Raw genomic sequence first — 26,985 nt, forward strand, 5'->3', positions numbered from 1 at the left:
TTTTGGCACTGTTGAACTCACCAGTGCATTTGCAACTAATGAGTCATGGGTTTTTGAACATTTACCCAAAAGAAGTTCATAAGTTTTGAGATTCACCTGTCAGTAGTATTCTCTCTGCTTGCCAGTTTTTGGAAAGATCAGGGTTTTTACAGCTCTGAATGAAAGGGATATTAGCCTGTTATTTCTAAGGTCAGATTGAAATGGAGTTTGATCTGACAAGAATGAATGAATAACCATATGTTCTAGCAAGATAACTCTAAACATATCTAAGAGAAATGAGTATGAAGGTCTCAGCAAGCTTTCCTGAGCTTTTACTCAGAAATTTGTCATGAGGTAAAAATGGCCTAGTTTAGCTTCAACATTTGGTATCTTTCACTAAATACACATACACACATACATCTTTCTTAATGAAAGTGAGGACTGAGCTGACGGTCAGTGGCTTTTAATTTCAGTTTGATTTTTTTTTTCTCACTACTAAAGGAAAAAAAGAAAATGGATGGTGGGGATGAAACTGATTTAAATTAATTTTGGGAACATTTCTGTATAACATAACTGGAAAGTTTCTACCACAGGATTTATCTCAGTTTGGGATTTTTATTATTTTTATTATTTTTTTTTTTTTAAGAATTCACACTAATTTACTAAGCTATATAAGTGAGTGCCTAGCTTTAAAGGTAAAAAGGAGTTACAGGTGTGCTTAAGCTCTTGCTAAATTGGTTCATGATTAATTTTTGTAAATCCATCTTATTTCTGGCATAGCTCAAGAAAGCTGTCAGTTCCTGGCTGGTAAGGGAACTTGAGAGGCTTTCATCACATCAGAGTTGTCTTTTCAGGTCAAAGCTGAGATACAGTGAAAGGCAGGGAGGATTACATTGTGCTTGCTTGACCTATCCGATATTTTATTTTTGGATAAACAGAGCACTGCAGCTTCCATTTTTTTCTGACCCATCAGTCTTTACAAAGACTGTATTCAGCAAATAGGGCACACAGTTTCAATACATGCTCTGTTTCTCTTTTTATCCATCTAACTCATATCTTTTCTTTTTGTAACCCTCCTCATGAGCTACATATATTTAATTTCAGATCTCATTTGATTATCTTTTTCCCCTTCCTGGTACATGAAAAAAAAAAAAAAGATCATTATTGATTTTTCTCTACTTGACTCAATGTGGGTCAAGGATTTATACCCTTATACTGAAAATTATCTTCTGATGGGAGCAGTTGAGCTGAAATCAAGCAGCTGGATCATGTAAATCTGTGTAACTATTAATTTAAACAGAGCTGCTCAGATCTATACCAGCTGAGGACCTGGCTTAGAGGAAAGACTTAAAATGTCTTCTGTATTTGGGATAAGCAGTTTGGCTCTTAACAGCAAATTCATTTTCTTTTTAAAGAGCTAATATAGTGCAGTATCCTGAGTTGAAGTACACTTTTCCCCTGGCATTTCAAAGGGAGCCAACTTCCAGAAGACTGGATTACACAAGGGAAATAGGACAAGGCAAAAAACACCATAGATTTATGGCTGCTTACGCATCCTTCACACACTGATCCTAGTTTATCAAAAAATGTAAAAATAAAATATTCAATATTTGCCAGCCAGAAAGAACAAGCAATTTTCTTGCTGTGAATCATTTGTTGGCTATTTTCTCTGACTGGCATGACTGCTCATGTCATTTGTTGGGAGTTTTTCTCCACCCTGACTGACTGATCTTTTCAAGACTCCTTAGTAAGGAGTTTCTTCATAGCTTCAGAGAAATAGTCACTGGGGTTAAAAACGGTGAGACTTTAAAATATGGAGTAATCTTCACCTGCATGTGCCATATTGCCATATAATTTGTAAGTAACCCCTAACAGGATTCTTTGAAGGACCATAAGGTGTTGCCTATTTTCCTGGAAAGTTCAATGCCTAAAAAGCTCTGCTATGCACTGAAATGCAATAGCCATGACTTAGAGACCGGACAGATGCAGAAGGAAAAGGACCATATTAGAGCTTTTTTTTTTCTTTTTTCTTTTTTTTTCTTTTTTTTTCTATTTTCTTTTTTTTTCTTTTTTTTTTCTTTTTTTTTTTTTTTTTTTTTAATATACTGGTTAATGTAAATGTTGGCTCAGATGTTTCTGCATTTTCATCTTAGCCACAGATCACAGTATTGGCAAGGCTTTTTCATGACTCAAGAGGTACAAATTTTAGTCTTCATGCCCTGCTGTTTTGCAGCATTTCTGTACATTCTCAGGCTAAGATTAAAAAAACAGTGGGGGAAAAATGCCAGATTTATTTCATATATCTACCTTCACGTGAGGTACTATTGCAGTCTGTTTTTTCTCCTTTAACTACAGTGGGAATGTGCAGTGTTTCACTCATACGTAAATGATGCAGATCTATATTGGAGATAAGTAAAAATAGGTGAGCTGAATCTGACATTTACTTTCTGGTCCTGGCATGCTGTTGGCTGGTGCTGTGGCCCAGTATTCAGATATCTCAGGACCTCAGTTTTCACATTTGTAAGATATAGATATGTGTGTGCTGCTACACATTTTTGTTACATGCTGTACACTATGAATCTCTGCTCTATAAACCATATGATTTTATTGCTATTTGCAAGCCAGTATGCAATGATTACATTCTGAACGTTTTGTGTTTTGTTGTGGTTGTTGTTTGTTTGTTTTTAAACCTGTTGTAATGTACCCCCAAAACAGGGGAAGAATGTCAAATATTGGCACATTAACATTGTATCGCAGTTTTGGTGACTCTACCAAGTCTAAGATAATTTACAGGTTAAAAATCATTTCCCTTTTACGCCAGATGGAAAAAATTCCTGATTCTTCTCTACTGAATGAGCTGTTGAGAGACCAAAAAGCTGTTGAAGAGTTAAAAAAGATCAGAATAATTTGTTAAGCATTTTGACACTGTGCATGTCCAACCAAAGCTGTCTCCTTCTGGTGCGGAAGATAAGTGGCAGTGAACCAAGATCTGATAGTGATTCAGTATTTACTATGCCTGTGACTGCAAAAGACTTTTTCTGAGACTAAATTATCAGGAAAAGGGACTCAGAATAACAGAATATTTTATTTCTTTGCTCTTTGCCCTTTTTTTCTTTCTTCCATTTCTCCTTTTCTTTTTCATTACAAGGGCTTAAATGATCAATTGAAATCACAAAGAAGAATTTTCTGGATTTAATGTCCAAAATACATCACCTTTTTAAACTTTTTTTTTTTCCTGCAACCTGCAAAATGTTCATGTGTTCTTGTGAGTGTGGATGGTGTGCCTGAAATCCAGACCTTCTGTGTAACATAATCAAGGTACAAAAATGTAAAGGCACATCTAGGGCATCTAGAATGTAGAATTCTTAGAAATTAGGAATTGTGTTCATTTTCAAGCTTTACAAGGTCTGTGGAAACATGGTGATAGGTTCTGCTTAGATACATATGAGAAGACAGTCCTTTTTCCCAAAGAAATTACAACCTTCTGCATGACAGGAAGCTCTTTATTGGAGATTCTCTAATGACATTATTTTCCAATGTCTTTGCACTGCAAACATCATGAAACCCCTCTTAAGTAAGCAATGCTCTGACCCTTGAGGTAATCATATATGTTCATTGACAGAAAAAAATAATTTTAATGTTGAAACTAATTTCTTGTGTAAAACAGGTTATAATGTTTTACCTATTAATATCCATTTTAAGCTTAATTATTTATTTCTGTCTATACCATCTCCTGTAGTAAGCCATCTATTTTTCATATGAAATATATCAAAACCAAAGGAATTCATACCACCTCTTTGATGCCCACTGTTGTGTTTTGGCTGTGTTAAGCATTGGTCCTATCTTTCTGTTTTTACTTGTCTACAGCTTCATACTACCAGACCTCTCTTGTATTTTCCTCTGTAACTAAGAGGTTTACTTAATACCTGACATTTTATCTCATTTAAGAGACTTTTCTATTTTACTTAAGATACCCAATGAAAGTTCTTGCAATCTTCTTTGTAGACAATTAGCCAAAATTTTCTAATTTTCAGCATCTTAATTATCCCAGTGTAAGACTCATCTCTGAACCATCTCTAATTCTTAATATGCTTCTGAGAGGGAGACAGTGAATGCTGGTGGAGTAACATTAGTCTTACTCATACAGTACACAAAGACAAAGACTCCTCAGTTCTCCACCATATTTCTGTGATTTCCAAAGGGTATTCAACCTCTCTAACATAGCACAGTATTAGGATCTTCCATCGTGCTGCTTTTTCTCCTATGATCCCTAAGTATTTTTCAGCCTTTCTGTATTGAGCAGTATTGTTCAAACAAGTGAGGGAAACCTTGGCATATACTATCTGGCCCTCCTCATTCCACATTTACTCAGCTCATCCTTATAAAATTAAGCTGAAATGGAGTCTCATAGTAATGAGTAGGGACTTGGAAAGTCCATAGTGTTTACTTTTACAGTGGTATTACTCCCTCCACTTTTAGCTGTCTACATGTTAATTGATGAGCAAAAATCAGTCGTTTAGACTTATTCTGTGATCTACAAAGAGGCATAAGCCTCCCAAACTGTCAAACAGACTCATTTTCATTAACATTTAGGGTAAGATGAATAGGGGTTTTTAACAACTTGAATATCAGCTGGAAGCACAACACAGCAGGACACAAGCAGTGCAGGAGTTTGCTGGAGTGCACTGATGATTACTCCCTGACACAGGCTGAGAAGCTGGTGAGGAGAGGCACTCTGACCTTATACATACAAGCAAGTAAGCAGATGTGAAAGCTGGGGGGCAGTCTTGGCTACAGCAACCATGTAATGGTGGAGTTCAGGATGTTGAGAAAAGAGAGCCAGGCAAAAAGCAGGATCACAGTACTGTAATCAAGGAGAGCAGAATTTGGCCTTTTCATGAACCTGCTTGAATGAATCCCATTTTAATTTTCAAGGATCATGAAGAGCCATGATGATGATCAGAGGGCTGGAACACCTCTTCTGTGAAGACAAGCTAAGAAATTTGGTATTATTTTGCCAAGAGAAGAGAAGGTTTGGGGAGATCTTATAGCAGTCTTGCAGTACCTAAAGGGAACCTACAGAAGAGATGGGGAAAGACTCTTTGCCAGGGATTGTATTGACAGGACAAGGAGAAACAGTTTTAAGCCAAAAGAGAGTAGATTTAGTTTAGATATAAGGAAGGAATTCTTGAAAAATTCTTGCCAGTGCCTCAATACTATGAGGGTGTTGAGGCACTGGCACTGTTCACCCAAGGAAGCTGTGGGTACTCCATCCCTTGCAGTGCCCAAGGCCAGGCTGGATGGGGCTGGGGGCAGCCTGGGCTGGTGGCAGGGGTGGTTCCCATGGCAGGGGGCTGGAACCAGACAGGCTTTAAGGCCCCTGCCAACCCAAACAATTATATGATTCTATGATCATCTCCTCCAACCTCAAGAAGGGTCCATCCCAACATAAAAAAGTTAAGCAAATGTGGCAAAAAGCCTCACATGGATAAATAAGGATCTCCTGGCAAAACTCGAGCACAAAAAGGAATCATGCAAGACATGACAACAGGGCCCGGTGACCCAGGAGAAGTATATAGACACTGTCCAAATGCAGGGACAGCATTAAGAAAGCAAAAGCCCACCTGGAGTTGAAATTCACAAAACACACGAAGCTGAACAAGGTCATTTCAAAGCCCCTCTCATCTGTCTTTGAAAAGGTCACACTATTTGGGAAGGTTGCTGACAAAGGTTAGAAAGTAAATGTCACTCCTATCTTCAAGAAAGGCAACAAAGGAGAATTTTATGCACCTCCAAGAAAATTCTGAGTCTTAATTTCTTGATAACTCAGTCTTAAGCAGCTGAAAACATTTGGATGACCATTATATTTTATGTTCTCCAAGCTAAACAAACTCAGTTACCTTAACACTTCTTCACACATCTTGGCATCTTCCAGCTCTATAACTGTGTTGGACTCTCTCCAAGACTTGCTTCTACAAGGAACCCCCAAATTTGGCATATACAGATGCAGCTCATGAGAGCCATGTAGGGGGAAATAATCTGTTCTTCTGACCTATTAGCTGCAGTCTTTGTGTTGCAGCTTCTATTTTTTAGATGGCTAAAAGTAGATGAGCTATACCTGCCTAGACCTGTGCATGGGTCAAGTTCCATTCACTGCTATGGACAGAATAAACTTGGAACAGGTCAGATTGGCTGCAGGGAGAGATACAGGGGATGGCACATCAACTTATTGGTGTTAGCTGTTAGCGGGCACATTTTTCATCTGTGGCAATTGTGCAGGTAATTTGTGCCAGATTAAAGTTATTTCACTGGAAGGTAACGTGATTCTAATTAGCTCACATATGTCATGGGCTAAGAATGTGCTTACAAACTCCTGCTGTGGCTCAGCTGACTTAGAGCAACACTTTGCTCTGAGTCTGTGTCCTCAGTCCCAGTTTTGTATTTCTTAAGCCCTGGCAAAACAAAACAGATGAAAGAGGAGCTCTCTGATATGCCATGAACATTTCAGACACAAACCCTGAAAGAACTTCAGAGAGAGATTCTAAGCATCCTTGTTGGCCAGCTGCTTTGATGAATTGATCCAAAACCCTGACCTCAGTCACACACGAAATGTGGATCCAGTTCTGAACTGGACTCTGCCTGTAATGTATAAATTCACATCTGTCTCAGCTATTAATATTTCAGGGTCTGAATGAAGCTTGGCCAGATTTTCCCTGATCTCTGCTCCATTGATACCTACAGAAAAAGAGCTTCGTCTTCCCTGTTCTAGGCAGTCCCTTTGCAGGTGCTATTTAAGCATCCATAAGAAAGCTTTCCATGGAAATTCATGCACTCTTCAACATGAAAATTTGGCAAACTTTTATTTTTTAAGTAGAGGACATGCAAGAAAAAGGATTTAATGATTTTCCTCCTGACTGTCCTAAAAAGCAAATGCAATATGCAGAGGGAAAACCTGCTTGCATAGAGCAGACGTAGTTCTGGGCATCTATGTAGTTAGCAGAGGGAGGATGTTCAATTAGTCTCTTTACCACAAGCTCCCCAGTTAGTCTCCCTCTGGAAAATAGGTGAGAAATTCTTATATTCCTCTCAATATGTTAATCAGACAACTGGTATCACAGTTCTCTAACTGTGTAATACCAGTCCCCCTTGGCAGATATATTTTATTTGGATAATGATGTGAAATTTAAGATCTACGTTTCAATTGTACAGAGCCATAGGCAGTTGTCAATTTTAGTGACAGACATGAACCTGGAGCTAAATTCCTGTGCACAAGCAAAAATTCCAACAGGCGTAGCGCAATTCTGGTCCCTTAATAGAAATACATTTTCTCCCATTGAGGGGCAGTATTTTTAAACTGTGTGTTGCTTCTCCTGGTGCTAGCAAATCATGAGTGCTCTCAAATGCTTCCTTTCACTTGCACAGTTTGCTGACCTTTGCTTGATAGCAGTCTGCTGCAAAATGTGATGGTTATCTGCCTTTTTCTGCCTAAAGTGTCCATTGCTTTGGTACCAAAGTTCTGATGGATGAATCTTTTGCCTTGTTTTACCATTGCTGAATATAAATTCTACCACATCATGCTCCTTCCAGCCTCTGGTCTTCCTGGGCAGGTGTTATGATTTTTAATGCCCACTACACTGTGTCTCTCCTGTTCACTTCAGAATGTGTTAACTCTAATTTAAATTCTGTATCCAGTGCAGAGAAGGGTTTCCTTTAGTTCTAGCAAAAATAAAAATCTTGAGGAGTTATTCAGGGTTGTTGTTTAGTTTCTCTTTTTTTTTTTTTTTCCCCCCCACTGGCAATAGTCTCATTGAAAACAGTCTTTTTCTGTAAATACTAATTTGCAGCTATATATATATATTTTTTTTTTGTTCCACTGTTACTATTATTTTGTATAGTGTTTAGGGTGTTAGTATTATTTTGCATAGTGTTTCAGTTGGTGAGAGTGAAATTTTCTTTAAAACTTGCAGGTGTATTAGAAGCCCGAGGAAAAGACGAGCTGCATTCTATTAAGTTTTTTTTTTTTTTTTTTTCCACAGAGTAGATCTAAAGCTGCTGAAAACTGTCCCCAAAGCTGTCAATCAAAAGAGGAACAATATGAAAAGCAGCACCAGTAGCTCAAAATTCTTCCTTACTATAGCACAATAGACAAGGCACAAGGTTAGGACTCAGGAGTAGGTCTCTTTTAAATCTCTGATATTTCAGCTTCAAAAACAAACTAAGAGAAATTTAAAAAGACATATTAAGTCAATCTAAAAGTAATTCTCTCTCTCTCTCTCTTTTTTTTTTTTATGGTATGTAATTTGAAAAAAAAATGGTTTGCATTTCTTTTTAAAGATTTTTCAATAAAACTAAACAGTTTCCAAATAAGGAGAGGGAGAGAGGTAATCTGATTGTTACTGTTTCCAAAAACATGCATTTGGGATGCTTGCTGTCCTAGGTCCACATCTCTTCTCTCGTGAAATCAGAACAGAGATTTAAACTAAATCTCTTAACTTCAACAAAGTGCCTTAGTGAAAATGCCATGGAGATGCTTGGGCTACAGTTTTCATGAAATCTACTTTGTTACGTTGATTTGCCTTTCACATGCATCCTCCAAATACTGATCTATAGAATTATTTACACACTCTGTTTGACCAAAATGATGTCTTCTGTGAAGCTGAACTTCTTAGGTATGACAGCAGAAGAAAAGCTTCCCCAGACTGCCCTTCAGCAGAATAGGTCAAGAACAGAGTTAGGAGGTGGGATACCTTTTGTGGCTTGAGAAGAGAACCGCACAATTACCGTTTGGGGTGGGAAGGGACCCGTGGAGATCATCTAGGACAATTCTCCTGCTCAAGCAGAGACACCCAAAGCAGGTTGCACAAGACCATGTCCAGCTAGGTTTTGAATATCTCTAAACATGAAGTCTCAAAGACCTACTAGCTAGGGCACACACTGTCCGCCCACAGACTGCTCCTAGCACGTAGTTTGGAAGAAGACATTCCTTTGGAGAATTTAATAACGTGGTCACAGCTAGATGGTGACCATTAGCTCAGGATCTAGCAGGGTTTAGTTTACTAGTATAGCACTAGCCACCGACCACGTGGGTCCTGGGTGAGTGCCACCAGACATCAATGAAGGCATTTCCATCTGACCTAGCCATCTAGATTGCTTTCAGAGAAAAATGACAGAGAAAGGTCCTTCTAGGATGCAGTTTGTGTCATCCTGGAAGGACCTTTCTAAAGCACATCAGGTGGATCAAGCCTGGGAAATGTCTGCTTTTTCCTGTGACTGTAAAATGATTAAAGCAGAGCCTGACAAATCCAATGTTCCTCATGATGCTTGAAACACTCTGTGCCCATGTCTCAGACAAAACACCAGCCTTGAGCACATCTCCCCATCAAGATGCCTTGCTCCAAGCCACTCCACACTGGGTCAGGGATGAGCACATAGAGGACTTGCATTCACAATCCCTTCTGATCCTGCCAAAACTCAAATCCTCCCTGTCTTTCTGTGTGGTGACTGCATCTCTAAAGCCTGTGGAGCCAAGAACCACATCTGATGCAGGAACATTTCAAAACCTTTGCAGATCTGCCTATTTGACAAAACATTAAAGCACTGAAGATACAGAGTTGATATTCTTTGGGGACACATAAGGCTTTACAACTGTGGGTGCCATAAACCGCATTTCATAATGAAGGTTCCTCATTATGGACAATATCCTGTCATATTAACCTCTGTGAATGTTTTGACACAACCATGAAAGCTAAAGTGGGACTTGTCACAGTAAGTCATATTTCTGGCAGAGAAGCAGTCATCTTCTGAGTGGCTTCCCTACAAAATGCCTAACACTTCACAATACCATGCATGTTAAAAGGGCTTCCATTTTCTCAAAGAACCAAGGAAACTGTGGGCTTTAATCGTATTTATGATTCTTTTAAACTAGATTAGTTGTTCCTGTTGCTAACAAGACCATTGTGCTTCTTGTCACGTTGGAAGTGTGATGTGCTTTAGCATACCCTTATTTGAAAACAGAAGCTGATGGGGTTTTATTCGCAATTGTTTTGATAGTAGGTTTTCCTTTTCTTTTTTCTATTTCTCTCTCTCTCTTTTTTTTTTTTCCCTCCCATTCTTTCTTCTTCAGATTCCATCTCTATTGATCTTTAATGGCTTCCAGATGGGATCACGTTTGGCCATTTTATAGGCTGAGCTCTGAACGACTAAGAAAATACAGTGCATGAAAGCAGCCCATTAGCTAATAAAAAATAAAAAGGCACTGCAAATATACTAATAAAGTTTGTAATGTTGTAATATATTAAGGAGATGACAACTGTGCAGGAAATAGGCCTGGCCTGGCTGCATGGAATAACGAGGGAGTTTTAACAGCTTATGGTAGAGGTAACAGCTGTCGAGTAAGAGCAAAACATTGCTTACATTTTACATTGTAGCTGAAACAATGCATTAACCGGCCTTCCCGCTAAGACCTCGACTGTCAGCTAATCCAGTAAATTCCTCTGTGGGAGAAAGCATCATCTCACCCTTCTGGTTTATACGAGTTTGAGGACGCCACCAGCAGAAATGAGTTGTTGAACATTGGGATGTTGCGCAGGCTGTGCAATACAGTTTATCCCAGCCACAGACTATTGGAGAAGAGACAAAATACCATCTAATGCCTAATATGCTGAAGAGAGTGTCTTGGTCCTGCTTCCTATGTGCCACACACCTTGTGTAGCCATCAACACAAGTATGAATAGAGTGTAAAACTAAAGATCATTAAACATGACCATCAGTTTGCAGAAAGAAGATGTTTTACATGCACGCACTAGCTTGCATGCACATATGCATACATAGTTTGCCCATATGCATAATGTGTATTCTTAGGTGATGCTTTTTACTGATCAAAAAACCCCTTTGTGCTGTTACCATACATGCACTGAGTGCCAGGTTTCTTTTGCTCTTATTTCTGATTTTATTAATATTGCTGCAGAAGCTGCTGGAAACTTTTCTTGTGAGGCACTGTGTATATGCCTATTAGATAGACACACAACACCAAGAAAAACTCACCATCTACATGCACTGGATTACCAAAGACCTGCCATTGTTTTACAAAAGTGGCAAACAGAAGACATGGTTCAAGGTAAAATCATCTGAGAAGAGACATTCCTGTATAAAACCTCTGTGTGAAGAATACGGTATTTTAGAAAAGCTTTATCTTTCAGTTTAATATTAGAAGTGCATAGGAGCATCAGCATGTGTGTATATTTGTTTGAATGTGCATAGGATGGGAGAATGCCTATTCCAGAGCTCTTTCTGTAGGTATATGCCCACTTTTATGTGCTGGTGTGGGATGTATGTCATGGAACATTTTTGGGTGAGTACCTTCAGGGCCAGGTACGTGGTAGGATTAGGATGCATTATAGATTGTGGTGGAAGGCGAAAAAGCAGCAAAGAAAGAGCAGCAAGTCTCTCTCAGTCCAGTGTGGGCAGGTACTCAGGAAGAGCTGCCTGGGTATTTCACGGCGATCTTCCCTGACTCTGAATGAATTCCTAAAGGTGGGATTATCCTCAGTCTTGCAGATTGTTGCAGAACAAGGAGCAAAACTCACATTTTACTCATCTTTTTATTTATTATTCATAAATCCCTAAATTTCTTCCTTTGAAATAAGCTGTATTAAATTCCTAAAATAGATATACATTCAGACCGCCTGACACTGAGAAGTCTTCTGTGTCTTTAGAGTGTCAACCCTGCAGACCTACATTAGGAAATACTACTGTTTCTTGGTGGTATTCTGTTTCATTCCTTGACAATAATAATCATTTGGTTTCCTATTTATTTGTGGTCTCATAACTTCAGTCCTAATACAAATGCATAGAACAGCACTGGGTTTCTATGGCTGTATAAAAAAATGTCAAAAAGATTAAGAACATGGGCTTGATTATAAAGGAACCATTAAACTTTGGCATCGCCCCCTCAGTACACCCCACTCCTTCCCTTCAGAAACAAATCGTGCCACCGTTTGTTTTCAGCTGCAGAAATCTTCATTAAAGTTGAGGAATTAAATATAGCACTTTAGCTAATTAATTATGGTTTGATCATTTTGACACCTCCAAATGACTCAGCCACATACCTGGAAGCTTTGTCAACTCAATTGCATCTTTATTTTTGTTGCCTTTAACCAACAATGAAGACTAATGCCAGTCTTTCTAGTTTTCAATCACCTCTACAGAAGTGCTCCCCTGGCAATGTGCAGGGACAGACCTAATTAATCCCTCATCTGCCCTGCGCTGTGTCTATACATCACACTGGCAGTTGGAACTGCTGCTTGTTTTAAGGCTATTGCTGGAATGAAATGCTCATCTGTTTTTCAATAATTTTACCACAGGTGGTGATTTGTAATTAGAAAGGGCAGAATCCAAATTTTGATTTTTATTATTATTATTATTTAGGAGGAGGGAAGGGAGGCTGGGGAAAGATGGGAAGAGGATTGGGAATAATAACAGTAATAGATTCTGCACAGTGGGGAGAGAGCATTAACTTCTGGCACCATGGACAACAGCAGGCTTTTTGGGCTCACTGAGAGAAAAGAACAAAGGTTTGCACAAATGTGGCTGCACACAGGTTAAAGATCAAGCATTTGCAGACATTAAAAGGATTTTGTTGGGCAGAGGAGAGCTTTGATAGCTCAGAACAGAGCGCTGGGATAGGAGCACAGGACCAATATCCCCTTTTTTACCTCTTTCCCTCCACCTGCCTCATCTAATAGTGCTCTCTGCATCAAAGCATCTCCAGACTGGTTGGGTGTAGGTGGACAGGTTCTTGCTTTCTGACACCAAGTGTTGGAAGTGTGATTTACCTAATGGCAAGACACAAGCCAACGCTGCTGGCAAGATTTAGCATGACCCAGCATCATAAGGAGAAACTATGACTACAAAAAAGCAGAGGTTTCACAGCAGACTGGGTGTATTTGTTTGATAACCCATGTGGTTTTAGATGATATCCATTAACAGTGAACACTTAGGGCCTGATCAAAGCATCTTGACAGTCTATCATCTTAAACTATTTTGGATCAGGTTTGAGCTTTTATAGGATTGAGCTTTTATAGGTACAAAAAGCAGTATCAGAATTGTCATTTGTTTGCGACAAGTTATCATCAACACTAAACGTTGAGGTGTCATGGCTTTAGATATCTGTCTGGCCTGATATCATCAATGGTTTCAAAGTGTTACAGAAAGGCTATTTTATTCTAAAAGCTTAATTAGTATGCTATAGGATGATTTTTAAAAATTAATATTAAGTGCCTATGTCATTAACCTACACTCATAATACCCTATTGTAATTTTAAATGGATTTCATATATAGCCTTATGCAAGTTTCTTAGAGTGAAGTTTATAGATGTATTGATATGTTTTTAGCTATGTGTTAGTGTCTAGAAGAATTTTCAAGAGAATGTAGACTGTAATGCTTGAATTAAGCTTGTAGGAACTTGAAAATCTTACTGAGCAAATGTTCTTCTTTATTACTTTCATGAGCTCCATAAACTATCACATGTTCCTCTAAGTTTCTTGTCATATCCTAGTTTCCTTTGAACAACACGGCAATATAGATAAAGGATGACACTTTAGATCTTACCACTATCTGAATTGGCCCATGATGTCTTGTAATAAAAACTTCTCTCCTATTTCAGGGTGAGGCTGTTCAGCTTTGCACAAGGTAATGAAATATGCATTAGTCAAAGGAATGCAAGTCCATAGCTCTTATGTTAACACAGTCTTGTGAGAGATCTGGCTTGCAGGCCTTCCTTTGTTAACTGCATTGTATGAACTGGAACAGCTTCAAAAGCAGAGGCCCATCTGACACCATCCAGTTGTTCCAGGAAGTCTTCAAGGAAGAAGAAAATTTGGGTGAAGCTCCAGGTTCGAAAATGTCTGTCTGCTGGTTATGAGGATTGTACCACCTTTTTGAGAGGTTTTACACCCCCCAGGGGAATAAAGGTCTGACTAAAACCCAACTTCAAGTTTCTTATTCTTTGTATGTTCCTGGCAAGGGAGGAAGAGACTGCCTCTACTGCCATTGAGGATGGGATGTAAAAGAGAAATTCATGAAGTTTCACCTAAGCAGACCCTCTATCTCAGCAGTGATCAACCTGTTTTTCAAGATTTGTTCCTTAAGCAAAGTATTCCTCTGGTTCTTTTCCATGCCAGTAGCCTTGGCATCTTTCTGTTTTTCTCATGCCCAGACCTAGTGCGGGTTGACCTGTTTTGGCTATTTAATGGTGGGAAGTTCTGCTAGTCCCAGCAGGATTCCCAGGTGAGATGGGTGAGTGAGTAATCTCACTCACAATCCCTTTTTTTAATGCCCTGAATCTAACCCCTCTGTTCTCCTTGATCTTCTGACTTGCAACCTTTTATAGTTCTCAACCTAATACTCACCAGGGCTCAAGTCCCTAGGACCTGAAGGACGCAATGGCGCTGTCCTATATGACAAAGCCCAGTAACACCCGGATGTTAGATCAGCCGAAAATCCTTGGCTTTGGAAGTGTTTTTTGTTTGTTTGTTTGTTTTTATTCCCCTTAATTATTATTTTTTAATCTTTTTTTATTATTATTATTTTTTCCTTAATTCCTTTCTTTCCTTAATTTTGGCCTATTGAAAGGGAAACTATTTGAACTGAGGTAAAAATGTCAAGGAAAGATGTAGCATTGTACATATTCTCCTTCCCAGCCCCCAAACCTAATGCATGAACTGAGCACACGGACAAGTGGACAAGTTACAGGGTGAGGGAATCACCAGGCACACCCCATGAGTGTTTCTCACTCAGCTATTCTAGAATATTGCTTTTTCTCTTTCACTTTTCTTCTCACTCAGGGCACCTTGCCCATTTCCTGATGCCCTGAAATCCCTTTCTATGTGGCCAGGCATTTTGTTTTATTTTTTTTTTTAATGAATTCAGCTCAGCGCCCACACATACCCTTAACCATAGATTTGTACGCTCAAGAGAAGACACAGAGAGATGTTGACGTTTTTGGCTAGTATTCATGCCCTCAGTACCCCCCCCCCCCTTTTTTTTTTTTTTTTTTTTTTTTTTTTTATGAATATACATGTTTTCTTGGCTGTTTGCACTGGAACCCATCTGTTAGAATGGCACGGTTCCTGCTCGCAAGTGGAATCAGACCCTTGCTCGAGGGGGTAGGTTTCAGGCAATGACGGGTTTTTAAGCAGAGCAGCAGGAGCCCTGCAGGAAGGCTCTCCCCTGTGTCAGTGTGGGCACCACCTGCCTCCTTTCACATCAACACACCAGTTGAAACCATTGCACTGAAGGCTGGCAAGGTGAGCAGGTGAGGGGGAGGAAGCCACAGGGCTTAGGAGCTGCCTGGAAAATTGCTGGTGTTGTAAGAGTGCACTGGGAAAATCATGGGATGCTTTAAAAAAAATCTTGCTTCTAATGACTGAAAAGGAGAATAATACTCACGTGAGACAGAGTGAGAGACACCGATTCCTAGACAGTTTAGGGCATTAGCTTAGAAATGAGGAACTAATTTCTCTGCTTTCATATAGACACAAGGCAAATGGCTTAGGGATACGTTAGAGAAAGGGTTGTTTCCAGTAGGCTCACAGTGGCACAAGAGCCATCCTCAGTTAAGTTTAATACTGAGATCAAGAGCTACGTTGAGCCAGGTCATTCCGGAGGAGTCTGAAGCATAATGATGTCTCTTTGGTTTTCTTTTTTTTCTTTTTTTTTTTTTTTTTTCCACATTTCTTTGGAAAGCTCTTTGGCCTCCATTAATGGGCTTCAGCAGGAACATATTTAAACTGTTCCATTAAAAAGTTTCTCCATTTAGTAACACACCTAAATGAGTGAAAGTTCAGATAAACTTTGGAAAAGGTGTGTGTCATCTGAAAATGTCAATAAGCAGCAACTTAAAATTAGTTCCACCTGCTTAGACTAATTTATGGGGACAGGAGAGCACCCAGGATAGCTGGCTGCTTAGGGAAACTTCTGGCATTGATTATGATCATGGTTTCCTAAGAGTAGTTCAATGTCTTTCTTTATCTGTTGGCGTGTTTGTTTGTTTTTTTTTGTCTGCTTGTTTCACTTTTTCCCCATACTTCTCTTTCAGTTATTGCTCAGACTGAAAGTGGGGAAAATGTAGAAAGTGATAGGAAAAGAAAATGGATAAACCAGAAATACTGACAGTTTGACCCCCTCTTTGTATTCCCAGAGAAAATACACATTGAGAAAAAAATATAAAATGTGGAACCTCCTGAGACAAAATGAATCATACTCCTACTGGATCAAAACAACAGAGAAACTCACAGAAAAGAAGGGAGAGAGGGAAGTGAGGGAAGTTCCTTTTTCTTTTCTCTTTTTTTATTTTTTTTAATAAGTAAAAAAAAATGCCCAGTTTCTCTAACTGAATAATAGGCATGCCTTGTGCTTCTCTCTGTACAGGTAGGATTTCCTTTGACACCTGTATGGATCATTGCCACGGAAAGGTGCAGGACTGGGCCACAATCAGCTCTCAGTTGTAGATTATTTTCTACAAGACAGCATGACTTATACCTTGGCTAGGGCAACAATGCAAATATTTTCTCACTGATACTAAAGATATCGCTTTACTTTCTGTCCTTGAATAGTCAATCTCATCAGTCAAAAGCACCAAGTTTACACCTTGCGAGATGCAAGCTACTTACAGACCCACCCTGGCTTTCCTTTTTGGGATTGTGAATAAAGTGTTCAAGAGGGCAAAAAGGGATCTGTCTAGGTGGCTGGAGAGCTACACAGGCTGCAAATATCTTTTGAGCATCAGGAATGAGATTGTGAGAGCCAAGGAAAATCCACAGAAGAATGAAGACCTAAACCAAGAGGTTTCCCAATTTTAGTTATTTTCCCCTGAATCCCTAGGTTTTTAGATTAGTTTCTGTCTATTTTAATGAGAGAAGAAAGACCTAAAAAATGTAGCGAACACAGAGCAATAATTCTGCTGTTACATCAAAGGTTTTAATCTGTAGTCTTTATTCAGTTAATTTGGAGATCACTCTTTACTTTTCATTTCTTTATGGTGAATTTATTTGCAGTATCTAAATCTATAGTATAAATAAAGCATAAAAACAAACAAACAAACAAAAATCTGTAACCTTGTGGGGGTTGTGATCATGTTAAAAATAAAATTATTGTTAATCAGTTGTTTTGTTGGCAAGCAGACAAAGCATTTAGCATATCTGGAGAATAAATCATCCCCTGGCCTCTAGACAATGGATGATCCATTACCAAGGTGTCTCCAGGAAGGCTGGTTTCTAGCTATATGCATACAAGCTCACCTGGTGAATTCAATGTCTGTCCCCCAACCCCTTTGGGTTGTGAGGCACAAATGCCAACATGGTATTAAGAGTAAAGGAATCAGAAATGCTTAATTTCTAGGTATTTCTTCTGCTTTGTCCCAGCATCACTTCTTATTACAAAACAGGATTCTGGTTTGTCTTGTGACATAAAGCTGAGCAACTTCCCACATGGTTTAGCAACCTTATTTCTAATTTAGCCTGGATTTAAGGAATAACTATCCCTGTTTCTCAAAATATTAGTCTGTTCTTAGTGCAGCTGTTTGCTTCTCTAACCTTGAGGTTGATAAATATTATGCAAATATTTTGAGATTAATGTATGCTTAATATTTCTTATCCTAAGAGTGGAAGACAATATGTGCTTTAGCACTTTGTTCACCCAGGGCCTTTGTTCACCTAGCGCCTTGGAAAGCAGAATCTTTTTTCTTCCCTCGGTGGAGCAAGAGCATGGTTACTCTGTTAATTCAGGACATTGGTGGGACAATGAAGGAATTGCATGTTGGCAACTCACATTTCCTCTAGCCTCTGGATAAAGGATTTGAGTTTTGTGCATGCTGCCAATCCTTTAACAATCTTACATACCCTATAATCACACTAAAAATTTGGAATAAAAGAGGAAAAAAAGAACTGAAAAGGAAAAGAAAAAACCTGCGGGCTGCCTTTGCTGAATATCTTGGACTTTAGAGTTATTTGATCATTAGTCTAAGTATGGATAATCAGTGTAACGCTAAATAAAGAAATTATACACTGAAATGGAAAATTCACTTGGTAAAAGCCCAAAGAATTATTTATTTTCTGGAAGCTAACACTCCCAGTGAAAGGCAAATGCTATCCTCCCCCTCCCTGCCCCCCCCCCCGCCCCCCCCCACCCCCCGCAAGCCTTGTTCATCGCTACTTGAGGTGCTTAGCTAGTATGTGTGTCTATATATTTATTTCTTATAATATTTCTCTGCTAGAATTCCCTTATGAAGTATGGCTACACAATATGCCAAGAAATGGTGAGAAATACAGGAAAGCTATGTCTTCATTGTGCTGAATTAATGTAGGTTAAAATCAACTCAGGTTTTTAACTTTACCTTATTTCCCCTACAAAATTGCTCTTTCCTGACTTCTGTGTCTGCTTTAAGGAAGGACACTAAATTAAAATTTAAGAGACACTTCCAGTCATGTTGGTAATATTTTTTTTTAATATTTGCATTGATGATGTAATGGTAGATTGAAGAGGGTCCACAACACAGACCATTTTCCCAGAAGCAACTGGAAAAATATATGTTAATTACTTAAATACAAACACACACACACATAGAAAACAGGGATTTGATCCTGAAGTATTTGCAGTGGGGATAGGAGTATGTAATGACCAGTTGTGGCTGCTTATGAGCAGGAAGGGTACATGACCGTTCAGACTTCAAGGTCAACTTCCCCTAGTTAGCTCTTCCATGAAGATATACTGAAAGGCAAAAGTTTGCCCCAAAGAATTTACAGTCTAGAAATTAATCAGAAGATGGAAGAAAATAAATATTTCTACTAGAGTGTTAGTCAAGAAGACAAGAGTAATGACTTTGTACTGGGCATCCTTGTGCTGAAGGAGGCCGTGAGCTGTTCTGTGACAGACACTGACATGTCAAACTTTGGCAGCAATGGGAATATCTCATCGCTCACCAAGATATTAGCCACTCAGAGGAGGCTTTCCTATTTAAATATGCCAGAGTACTTGACTAGATTATGGTTCTATGATATTGGTGTATATGGAATAAAGACAAACACATGCTTGCTTTGAATAATAGAGTGATGTTGACTCGAGAAATACAACAGCCATTCACCCGTGTCTGTCTCCCATAGCTAATTAGACCAGGTGCAGCTTTGTGACACCAAGACCATACTGTTACTGATTCCAGAAACAACCTACTCCAGTGTATTCTCATACTCATCCTAAATGCACGGCCACATAAGATGTGATCATATTCTTAGTGACTTGCTTGACCTTTATGAAAAATTTGTTACAGCACTGGCAATCAAAGTTCACCTGAAATTATCAGATAAGTGTACTCAGCCTGAAACTAGATTTCTCTGTATCATATAGCCTGTTGTGCCATGGTAGCCCTTCTATCTGTCCATCAAAGATTTTCCCCATTTAATAAACTTTTAGCACTTTAAAGCACAAGAATTAACTGCAAAAGCACTGGCGTCCTCAAATTCCTATTATAAGGCAGTACAAACCTTTCTCACTGATTAACTTTGAATCTTCAAATTGTCTCCATCTCCTTTTCAGTCTCATACCTTCTGCTTTGCCTGAACTTAGAGCACCTGAATTCGTCCAGCCAGAGAATGCAAAGAGAAATTCTGCTTTATTCCAGCAAAACCCATCTCAGAGCTTTAAAGTCATCTGTGGAATTTAAACAGCATTCCTTAATTTCAGTTGGGCAGATGTTAAATTTTAATGCTAGACACATAAAGAAAACAGTCCTAGATGTGTTTATTTTTTTGTTTTTGTTTTTGTTTTGTGTGTGTGTGTGTGTATGTCACTTTCTTCATCTGAGAGCAGAGATAGCAAACTGTGATTCTGTGCAAATTCATGGTATGGGGGCTTTTTGTACCACTAATTTATTCACCTTGGATGTCTGTATTACTGAAGGAATTATATAACCTTTCAATTATAATGATGTATTTTGCAGATGCAGGCCAAGTATCTGTGATTTCTAAAGGTACTAGGTGAAGAAAGAAGTTGAATTTGCCTCCTCACATACTCCATGGTTGTGTTTTCACCATATATGAAATTGTGTTAAAATATTCATATTGTCCTCCTGATCTTACATGATTCCTTTATACTGAAACACTTTTTCTATTGTGATGGGAATAAAGCTGTAGACTATCCACCTTTGTTTCCAGGGATTAAGTTTTCTGAAGACACCTGCCAGAATGTTGAACACAATGGGCAGGGACTCTCCCCATCTGACAAACTAAGGTCATAAACTGCACAGACAATGCCAAACAGTCAAGGTTCATTGTTTCCTCTATGATTACACTGAAGTTAATCACTTGGTAGTGAAATAAATCAAATATGACTCCATAAAAGGAGAGCAATTAATAACTATGTGCTTGTTGCATTACTCAACATACCAAGAGACAAATTCTTTAACAAAATGGTTTTGCATAGACAAAGGTGGGTTATGGAAGGTCATGTAGCAGAACAGAAGTGCACACAAGTCCTACATCTCTTGCCTATGTCATCTCCTCTTATTGGTGTAGCTTATGCAGGTCCAAGATCTTACCAGGACCTGTTGTGGGATAAAATAAATCTGGAGGTTGAATAATGACAGAGATTTTCCAAGGGTGAGATACGTGGGAGTAATTGAAAGCCCAATGACATCCTCCATGCATTTAAATGTGAATGGACAGAGGACCAGAGGACATACCCATATAGTGCTCAGAGAGAGCAATCCTGAGATGTCAGGAGTGGACGGAGCAAATGACCTCAGAAGCCTTTGCCATCCCTAATTTTTTACGATTCCCTGAGCTGTATGGCTCAGAAATACCAGGACATGTATTTAAATGATTCATGAGCTTTGCACACCCAACCAATGCTTTAGCTGTCATGACATCCTGTAATAGGTTTGGCACCGACCAAGACAGGAAAAACAAGCCATCATTTTGGTCTGACTTTGCCAGAAAAGTCTCTGGTTTCTCCCCACTGATGAAAGTTGTCATTTCTCCTGTAGTTTCCAGTGTGTGTCACTGGCAGAGAGGAGGTGGAGGGAAAGGGGAAAAAAAAAAGAAAAAAAAAAAAAAAAGGAAAGGGAAGGAAAGGGAAGGGAAGGGAAGGGAAGGGAAGGGAAGGGAAGGGAAGGGAAGGGAAGGAAGGGAAGGGAAGGGAAGGGAAGGGAAGGGAAGGGAAGGGAAGGGAAGGGAAGGGAAGGGAAGGGAAGGGAAGGGAAGGGAAGGGAAGGGAAGGGAAGGGAAGGGAAGGGAAGGGAAGGGAAGGGAAGGGAAGGGAAGGGAAGGGAAGGGAAGGGAAGGAAAGGAAAGGAAAGGAAAGGAAAGGAAAGGAAAGGAAAGGAAAGGAAAGGAAAGGAAAGGAAAGGAAAGGAAAGGAAAGGAAAGGAAAGGAAAGGAAAGGAAAGGAAAGGAAAGGAAAAACCCTCAAATCCTAAAAGTCATCATAACAAACTTGCTGCTGAGTGAAGTTGCTGTTTGGCTGAGCGTGGTGACTGCTGTGCTGTGACAGATCCTGTCAGAGAGGCACTGCCTCAGCTTGCAGGTGTAAGCATGACCTATCAAACTGAATGGGAGCTGACAGAAGGGATTTCTGCAACGTGAAATGGAGAGCTGACATAAAAACAATGACGTGTGAGGGACTGAATCACCGCAAGCACAGCTGTCACAGATGATGTCCAGAGACATGACAGGAGAATACTAACTTTACTTGATGTCAGTTTAGTTGTCCTTTGTGTTTGGAAGAGTAACTGTTAGGAAGGGGAAAATTCTAAAAGCACAAAGTGGGTGGGGGAGCGGGGGGTGGGGGGGGGTGGGGGGTGAGAAGAAAAGAAAAGCCACATGCACATCCATTTCAGCCTGATGTCCAAAGCAATTTTTGTATTTTCTTTCTACACTACTAGTACAGGCACATCTATTTGTTGGTGGTGGGTGGTTTTTTTGTTGTTTTTTTTTTTTTTTTCTGTTGTTGTTTGTTTTATTTTGGCACGCTTTCTTCTGGCTAGAACAATAGTTTTGCATAAACTATTTGAATACTTAGATTACTTAGAAGAAGACTTGCTATAGCTGCCACTATCAGTACATACCCCTTCAAGGATGAAAAGTCAGTTATCTTTTCCTTTCACAGAAAGGAGTAGGACTTGTCTGAGGATAAAAAAATAAACCTCTCTATAAGACATCTGACATTTGTGTCTCGCCGTGTTACTGACTGCCTGCATTGGACAATCACTTCGTATCTGTTACTCTTCCTGACACAATTGTATGTAGTTCAGCAACTCCTTGGGTCAGGAGCAATCTCTTCCTTGCACCTTTCCAATTACAATCAAATCTCACCTACGACCAGGACCCTCAGTCTGTGTTTATAAATGAGAAATGTCCTATTTTGAGTTCACAATATATAGAGAAACCTCTTCACTTTGTCATGAATTATACTGCACTGACTGGAATTAAGAGTTCAGTTAGGATTTTTGCTTAGGTGAAAACCACCAGAAGTGGTGATGTTGGGAAATGCTAAGGATATCACAGTCCAAGAGAGAGTAGCCTGATCATGGTCTTACTAGTGACTCTGCCTATGCCAGGCTGGATGCTTTACTCTGACATGTAGGTAGTGAGATACATGAGGGGTGTGACAGGTAGTCCTTGAAGCAGAAAACAGGGCTCCCATTTCTCCCATATTTCTGGCTTTAACTGGAGCACCAGATAAGTCTCTCTAACCTCTAGGGCAAAGAAGACTCTGAAATCCTTCCATTCTCTGTGACAGGAGTGCCCTGATGTAGATCCAAACCAAGAATAATTATTTATTGTTGTTTTTCTGAAAAGTCTGGAGGCAGATCTGAGAACCACCATACGACTGCTGAGATCAAGCATTAGGCATGGTCTAATTAACTTCAGAAAGGCTTTCATTAATTTCCTCCCTTTATTGATCCACCTCTAACTTTTGAAGGAAATCACATAAACATGCATGTAGACTTTCTTTTCCACTCTTTCTCTTCTGCAGAATTTTCTATCTCCTGAAATGTCCAACCTCAATCCCTAGTACCTGAGTGGAAAGATTACCATAGTTTTCTGCTCCAAATTTTATGACACTTCGAGTGAGGATGAGACTCTTGGTTGAGGTGTCAGAATTACATCTGCAAGGGACAATATACATAAGAACACCAATCAATAACCAGCCAGTACAGCGTGGTAGCTAGATGGTACACAAGGACAGCTGAAAATCCGGACAGCACAGGAAGTAAGATTTAACTTACTGGTGCCTTCTGATACTGTAGGGTTCATGAGTGTACAATACAGTCATCAGTCCTGAAGGAAAAACAGGTTCTTTGTGGTACTAGGTCCTAACAAACTCTCATGACCAGAGTGAGTTTCCCAGTCTCAGAAATCAGTGAGCATGGCTTGAATTAAAAGGGACTTCTGTCCCGTCAGTGCTGGAGGAAGAGCAAGGTGACTCGTGGCTACATTGCAGTGCTTGGACAGCCTGCGTCGGGATGTGGAATCTCAACCATACCATGCTTCTCGTAGAGGTGTTAGTGTGCATCGTGGTGTCATTTTTAAGTGCTAGTAAGAGAGGAAACTCATTTTCAATAAACACTTTTGTGCTACCCATTAACTATACTTCTGTCTTTCCCTTACCTTGATTTTTTGTTACCAAAATGTCTTAATGTCTTATCACTACTTACATAGGGGAATTCTGCTTTTATTGTTTTGTTGTTGTTTTGTTGTTGTTGTTGTTTGCCATACATTGGGCCTCATGAACAAAGCCAGTTTGTTTTACCCTATGACTGTTTTCCAACCTGATACTGAGAAACCATTTTGGGTGGTGTCCTGGTTTCAGGTAGGACAGAGTTAATTTTCCTCCTAGTAGCTGGCAGGGTGCTATGTTTTGGATTAGGATGAGAAGAGCGCTGATAACATGCTGATGTTTTAATTGTTGTAGAGCAGTGCTTACACCAAGCCAAGGACTTTTCAGCTTCTCGCTCTGTCCTGCTAGCGAGCAGGCTGGGGGTGCAGCATGAGCTGGGAGGGGACAGACCCAGGACAGCTGACCCAAAGTGGCCAAAGGGGTATTCCATACCATCTGACGTCATGCTGAACAATATATAGGGGTGGCTAGCCGGGGTGGGGGGCCGGCTGCGCGGGGATAGGCTGGGCATCGGTCAACGGGTGGTGAGCAATTGCATTGTGCATCACTTATTTCGTACACATTATTACTATTAATACTATTATTATTATTATTATTATTATTGTTATTATTTTTCCTGTCTTAATAAACTGTCTTTATCTCAACTCACAGGCTTCACTTTCCCGTTTCTCTCCCCCATCCCAGAGAGGGAGGGGGGAGGGTGAGCGAACGGCTGTGTGGTGTTTGGCTGCCAGCCGGGCTAAACCACAACAGGTGGATTGATCACTAACACATAAAAAGAGAAGGAAAATCTACCTCATGTATTGCTATATTACCAAATACCTGAGAGAGAAAAGTTGTATACTGAATAAGTTCATGCATATCTTAATACTGACAGAGAAGAAAAGCATTTATGTGCCTCTGCTTACCATGGGAGTTCTGATTTAACCTTGCACTTGGCGCTTACTACAGGCCACCTGATCAAGGGGAGCCTGTTGCCAAGGCCTTCCTGCTTCAGTTACAGGAAGCATCGTACTCACAGATGATCACCTTGATGGGGGAATTCAACCGCCCAGACATCTGCTGGGAAAGCTACAGAGCAGGCTGTAAGCAATGCAAGAGAATACTGGAGTGCATCAGGGATAACCTCCTGGTTCAGGTATTAGACAAAACAACCAGAGGAGAAGCATTATTGGACCCGGTGCTCACCAGTTCAGATGAACTCATTAAAGAGGTGAAGATTGGAGGCGGTCTGGGCTGCAGTGACCACAGATTTGTGGTCGCTGCAGGTTGAGTTTGTGATCTTGAGGAATATGGGCCTGGCAAGGAGCAAAGTTAGGACCCTGAACTTATAAAGAGTAATCTTCCAACTATTTAAAGAATTAGTGGATGAGATCCACTGGGAAATCAGAACTGGCAATTCTTTAAGGACACTTTTCTTAGAGTGTAAGAGCTCTGCAACCCCCTGTGTAAAAAATCAAGCAGGAAACCAACATGGCTGAGCAAGGACCTGCTGGTCAAACTGAGGTGCAAGAAGGAAACACACAGGACTGAGCTTGGCAAGGGATGTAAAGAATAATGAGATGGGATTCTATAGGTACATTGGCCAAAAAAAGAAAGCACAAAGAGAGTGTACCCCCTCTGATAAATGAGAATGGAGAAAAACAGACATGGATAAGGCTGAGGTACTCAACACATTCTTTGCCATAGTCTTCACTAGCAATCAGGCTTCCCATATTTCTTGAGTCTCTGAACTTCTAGGAAAGTTGGGTGAACAAAGTCCCTCCCACTGTCTGATCCTCCCTAAAAGGGATCTTTACAGTCCTTTCCAACCCAAGCCATCTTACAATTCTGTGATATGATTAAGAAGCATATCACGAAAGAGAGGATCACAGAAGTGCTTTCTGACCTTAAGTTCTATATTGAACTTAATGGTGTACTATTCTGTTTGTAGGTTTTTATGTAGTAGAATTATAATAACAATATGCAAGATTTTTAGCTGACCCTCCAATTTCATCTTTCTGGGCTTAAACTGAAATCAAAATTTCCGAGCATTATTTTAACATTCTTTTAAGTTATTCTATCAGTTTAACTCCTTAACTTCATGCTATGACAAAATAGAAGTGATGTCTCTTATCTATTACAAGCCTATCTGCTGATAAATAAAATGTTACAAACTGGTGTGACCACAGGTAGAATATATGCATTCACTTTTAATGGCATTGTGCAAACACATAATCCCTGGGCGAAATTACAGTTGAGTAAAATTATTCAATGGAGAGAGCCCTAAATGATAAACCACTTATTCTGTTCGCTTAGTTACATTATCTGATTTGATGTTTTCTTCAAGAAAAGCTTGAATTACACTTGAGTTATATAATAAAAGGTCAGAGAGTATTAGAATTAATATTTTCTAATGAGGATAGAATAGGAATAGTAACTAAAAGTTATTTTCTCTGACCTTGGGTAAGACCCTTTTCGTTCCCCCATCTCCTGTTTGCTTTCTTCGTATGTAAAGTGCTTCAGGCAGAGTTTCACTCTCCTTGTAAGTCAAAGTGTACGAAAGTCCATAGAAGCATTTCCATTGATTACTTAGAGCTCCAGATCAGCCCATCAGCAAAGGTACAGTGCCTAGTTCAGTTGTGACAAAACAGCATTTGAAACTTGAGGATACATTTATATATTTTAAATAACAATAAATGTCTGTTTTAGCTCATTCAACATGCAATGAAAAGAGGTCATAACTAGACCTGACCAAAACCTAGAAACATTATTTCTAAACATTATTTCCATGTTTTTTCGTTTGTTTGTTTTTTTTTTTTTGTTTTTGTTTTGTTTTTGTTTCAGTTGAGTTAGAAACAGTCAAAAATACTGAAATTTCTTAAAGGTAAAAGTACTGAAGCCTTTCCTTTCAGAAAAATTGAAACGATCGTATTGAAATTTTAGACAGCCTGAAGTGTCACCTTTCAGGTGAATGACATTGAAGTAATAAAACTGAAATTAAGAATTTTGAAATTACTGAAATAGAATGTTTCAAATTATTCTCAAATTTCTGAAATTTTGCTGAAGTTGCTGTGTATCAAAAGCATTTTAGAATGTAGTGAAACCACAATTTTCTTATAGAAAAGTATTTTATCCAAAAATAATTCATTCTTTTCTAACACAAATGAATTTGGCCATGGGACAACTCACATAATGAATGGTACGTGTTGATCAAAAGTCTAACAAATTGCTCAGAAATATTGAGATTATATGATACTTTTTCTTTCTTTGAAAATCATATACATATATGGCACTGGTCTCCATATGATAAAAGACTTGGAAGAAACTAACTATGTGTAAACATTTCTCATTCA

This window comes from Cygnus atratus, chromosome 3 (assembly GCF_013377495.2).
Source record: "Cygnus atratus isolate AKBS03 ecotype Queensland, Australia chromosome 3, CAtr_DNAZoo_HiC_assembly, whole genome shotgun sequence".
Taxonomy (NCBI): Eukaryota; Metazoa; Chordata; class Aves; order Anseriformes; family Anatidae; genus Cygnus; species Cygnus atratus.